General features: G+C 44.7%; 1 long non-coding RNA gene across 1 annotated transcript; it reads left to right on the top strand.

The window, feature by feature from the left end:
- Positions 1-1,814: 1,814 nt before the first annotated feature.
- Positions 1,815-4,528, top strand: LOC144232580 (uncharacterized). Its single transcript, XR_013335458.1, has 2 exons — positions 1,815-1,859; positions 4,244-4,528. It is a non-coding gene; the product is annotated as an uncharacterized LOC144232580 (long non-coding RNA).
- The last annotated feature ends 468 nt before the right edge of the window (positions 4,529-4,996 follow it).

Here is a 4,996-nt window from a genome sequence, read left to right as displayed (position 1 = left end):
GCAAAACCTATCCTGAAGTGACATGTGGCTATGGGAATATTGACATATTTGATTAAGGACGTATCAACAGTTTAGATTACGGAATAATGCTTCTCATCCTGCCAGGGCTGTTCCACAATGTATGTTATGCATATGAAATTAGCTTTCCAAATCCAAAAACGTCCACATTTCTTTGGCTTTTAAATTTATTTTATTTTATCTTTTTAAAATTTTTATTTGAGAGAGACAGAGAGAGCATGCACATGCAAGCAGGAGAGAGGGGCAGAGGGATAGAGAGAGACAGAATCTTAAACTGAACCTAAATCAAGAGTTGGAAGCTCAACTCACTGAGCCACTCAGGCACCCCAAAAAACTTCCAAATTTCAAGACATGTTTGGCTGAAGCCTTCAAGAGATGGTCAGTGACCCTGTGATCTATCTTAGGTTACTGCTTAATGTCATCATACTATAACAGCACCAAAATCCCTTTGTTGAACTGTCTGTCCTCTGTGATCACAAACCACACATGGCCCAAATTTCACCAGCCCTCAGTGCTAATCACCAGACAAAGTATTAGCAACATCGGCACAGGAAATTCATCTTTTGTGGTTGTTGATGGCTTGTAGGAAATCCACAGAAATTCCGTGAACCTTAATTCACAAAAGTGATGACAACAGAATTCTTCTTTATAGCACTTTAAATACTCATCTGCCTTATATATTCTGGAATCTCTCAGCAATATATGACATGGATAACTCTAAAGTGTTCCCTATTTTAAAATAAATAAGTTTTTGTCATTTGGTTTTGAAATAAAATTATTTCCTACTTACTAAAGTACCAAAAATGTTATAGGCTTACTCTGAGGTGCTCTAGAAGTGGGGAAATAAGAAAAACAATTAAGCTTGCCATATTTCAACTTGTAAACAATTTTTGATGACGTATAACATTGGTGAAAAGGGAGGTCATTAAATTTTCAAATCCATGTGGGTTTGAATGCTTATTGAATACTGAGTATTCAAGTTGACTTGTACTTGAAATAAGCAATTATTTTCTACCATTTTATAACTAAGTCTTATCCCACTTCTTCCTGTGTAAATTCATCAAATTTATAAAGTGAATAGGCACCACAAACGCAGACACTGAACTCTCAGTGATTAAAGTGCTCCCTGGATAAGTCATATATTTGGGGTAACATATTAACCCTTGGGAAGCTTCTCAGGGGCCATTTAGCATATTTAAATAATAAGTAAGGAAATCAACATCAATTAATATTTTCTCTGTGCCCGCAGGGTACTTGGCACAGGCTGTTGGACTCAGTGGGAAACAGTCATTAACTGTCCCTGTTCTCAAAGGGCATTTTCCAAACAGACGGTAATACCAAACTCATTCTTATACCAAACCGCAGAAAGCAAACAGAAAAATGTAATTTTAGCCAATTAAGAGATTTTGTTTTTTAATGAATAGTTTACTTCAGCTGGCTTAAATCTTTGTCTTTGAGGTGGTGGAGGAGAGATTGGGAAAGTAGAAGGATAAGACAGGGGATGGATGGCAGAAGGAAGAAAGCAGGAAACTGTTGAGTGTCCCTTCCCCTAAACAGCCAGCTACCGGCTCGTCCATTCATTCAACACCACATCCCGAGAGCTAACTCTGTGCTGAGCGCTGTCTGGGTTCTGGGGATAGAAGAGTGAATCACGTAGCCCTTGCTCTCAAGTATCCAACAGGAACCATTGAGATCTCTAGCTCAGTGGGTTATCATAGAGATTAAATGAGCTAATGTGTATGACGCAGTTCGAACAAATGCCTGGCACATAAACAGTAGTATCACGCACATACTGTAGGGCATAGATGCTGTACTGCTGGGGGGAATGGACACATAAACAGGTATTTTCAGTGCAGCTTGATAAGGGAGAGTAGAGGATGCTACAGAAGGCTGCACAGAGTCGGGGGTGGGTGGAGGGGAGGGGTGAGCAGATTGGCAGGGACTCTGGGCTCCTGCGTAGGCGTCTACGCATTCATCCAGAGGCTGCGGCCGGACAGCTGGGCTGCCCCCGGAGCAGGCAGGGGTCCAGTCTGTGCTGCCTCCGCAAACCACGTGCCCTGCCCTGGAACTGCAGGCGCCAGAATCAAGGGCATCTTTTCTTCCTCTCAGCAAGCATGGCATCCTCCAGGAGGGGGCCTCCCAGCCTTTAAGCAAGAGGCGAAACTGATCAGATCTGTTATTTTGAACAATTATGCACAATGGCTGATTCTATTTTCCCCAGAGGATCAGGCGCCCTGTTGGGTGTAGTTACTTGTGTGAGGCTCTGCCCATGGCATTTTCTTGTCCCTTTTCATGATAGCCTCAGGGACTGGGAGAGGAATTCAAGTCACTGGCAGGCCCTGACTCCACCTAGAAAATCCACTTGGGCAGGGCCTTCCAGTAGAGATGCTGCTCTACCTGGTTCCCAGGTATCTGGGTGTGAACCACCTGTGGGACAGTGCCTTCAATACAGAAGGGAAAATAGGAATCTGGCTCTGACTGCTAAGTGCTGAATAAAACTGCTAGTTCGGTTCATGTTCTATCAGTTAGAGCCTAGAGAGGAGATGCGGAGGGACGCGATCCCCCTTGACTCTCCTGGGGTGTAGCAGTGTGAAGTCCCCATTAGGTGAGATGTTAGCGATGCAGTTAGAGGTGGAGATCACAGGCCACCATGGTTCCTGTATCTGTTCAATGAGTGTCAGGAGGCTGCTGTGGGCCAGGCCTCGAGCAGAGGTACAGGGGATCCAGAGTGAATGGAGAGATCACATCTCCGGCTTCCCAGATGGATGCTGAAGGACTCACAGGAGATGGTTGTAGGGTCAGGCCACTACGGGTTGAGGAGGACACTCTAAGCAATTTGGGGGGGCACTGGGCATTGTATGTCATTTACTGACTCTTAAAAAGGGAGAGCAGGCCTAGAATGATACAGAGGTATGTTTCGGCCTGAATCTTAGAAGGCTTCTGTGAGTGAGCTCTTTGAGAAGTCGGCGGGGGGCGGGGGGGGTGTCTCCCCAGGCTCCCCAGAGCCTGCTCTAGATCATGGCATCCTCTCCAACATCTATGGGATCCCATTCGGCTCAGATCCAGGGTCATCACTCAGCTCCCGTCATGGGGTCTTCCCCAGCCCCAGCCCTGCAACATCTGGGCTGCAGGCCAGCTACGGCACGCCTTCAAGAGTGAGGCCCTGAGTTAAACCCTAAACTCCTGAGACCCTTCTTCATTTCTTTCCTTGATTTCCCCTCTACCATAAAGTCTTCTGTATTGGTTGATTGATTGATTGATTGAGAGAATCTTAAGTAAGCTCCATGCCCAGCATGGAGCCAGACTCAGGGTTCAATCTCATGACCCTGGGATCACGACCTGAGCCAAAATCAAGAGTCAAATGCTCAACCAACTAAGTCACCCAGGTGCCCCCATCTACTTGTAAACTTAAAAAAAAAAAATCTCATTTCAAAGCTCACGGATTTGAGAAAACTGGTTCAATGTCTTAGAGGATTTTAGAGGAAGTAAAAACAAAACCAAACCAAAAACCATGATTTAGTCTCTCTCCCATTTACTAATTGTGAAAAGAAATATCCATTTGATTCACAAAGGTGGAGTGAATTAACCTTTGGTTTTTTAGCTTTTTTTAATTTTGTTTATTTATTTTTCAGAGAGAGAAAGAGAGAGAGAGACAGGGCATGAGCAGGGGAGGGTCAGAAAGAGAGGGAGACACAGAATCTGAAGCAGCCTCCAGGCTCTTAGCTGTCAGCACAGAGCCCAACATGGGGCTTGAACCCATGAACAGTGAGATCATGACCTGAGCTGAAATCGTACACTTAACTGATTGAGTCACCCAGGCATCCCGGTTTTTTAACTTTCAAGGCTCCAGAAGTCTCTTACCTAGAGAAGGTCTCCATGTCAAACACATCAATGATTGCCTTTATTGTTTAAAGGAAAAGACTTGAGGATAATCTTTTGCCCCAGAATCCATAAACTGGGAGCCTGGATAATGCTGGGATGTGGGTGGGGTTTGTTTTAATTCTTCAGTTATATGTAGCTAAGGAGAGAAAGATGATAAGTTTATAGAAACCTGAAAGAGTAAAAAACAAAGGTGTTTTGGTGCATAATGGTCAAACCACTGTCTCCTGAGTACACTTGGGGGCCCCCGATCAGATTTCTAATTCCAATTCTGAATAAAGTATTAAACAGACAACTTTGGCAAAATTGAGTAACCTCCAGGAGACTTCATCTTGCTCGTTTACAGAAGTGAGAAGGAGTTACATCTTTCGTGTATGGGCCCCAGTGGGACAACATGGCTGAAGACATTCTGCACCTTGAGATGTTGGGGACTCAGAACTACACCGAGCTATTGGCTCCTTTCCTAATGGATGGCACACGCAGCATGAAATTGCAAAGGTCCAAGTCCTTACACATTTTCTAAGGATGTGCCTGCTTCGTGACCTCAGAGATCGAGAGGAAAAGTCCAAAGGTCCAAAAGGGAAAGTCCAAAAATCTGAAATTAAGGTTTAAAATCTTGTGAAGAAAAACATCCTGTGTCTTTCGAGGATGTACCGTTAACTCTTTGCCTATACTTCATCCCAGAACCCAACCTGCAAGCCCAGACGTTTACCAGTTTTCTGAAGACACACAGAGCCACAGACACGCAGATAAGGGCAGATGTACACCAGCCTCCTCAGGCTTATGAGAGGGGAGGGGGGCCCCTTCCCAGCATTACCCACACCAAGTTCATAACTGTCAGGGAAAGAACAGTCACGTGATTCCCAACTGGACTCCAAATAGAATTCACTGGGCACCAGCTATGGGCTAGCCCTGTGCTGATACTGCAATGCTTTACTCTTTCCAACAACCCCCTGAGGCACTCCAATGCGTTCCTCTAAGTCTTCAGAGGGAATGACTCCAGAAATGTGCACCCTGACTTAGTGATGATATAAGCCATGGGTGGAGCCTGACTCCTCCTGAGAATAACGATGCTATTTATTTCTTAAGCACTGACTAT

This window comes from Crocuta crocuta, unplaced genomic scaffold, assembly GCF_008692635.1.
Source record: "Crocuta crocuta isolate KB4526 unplaced genomic scaffold, BGI_CrCroc_1.0 scaffold84, whole genome shotgun sequence".
In the NCBI taxonomy this organism is placed as follows: Eukaryota; Metazoa; Chordata; class Mammalia; order Carnivora; family Hyaenidae; genus Crocuta; species Crocuta crocuta.
This window is presented reverse-complemented; position numbering and strand designations above follow the sequence as displayed.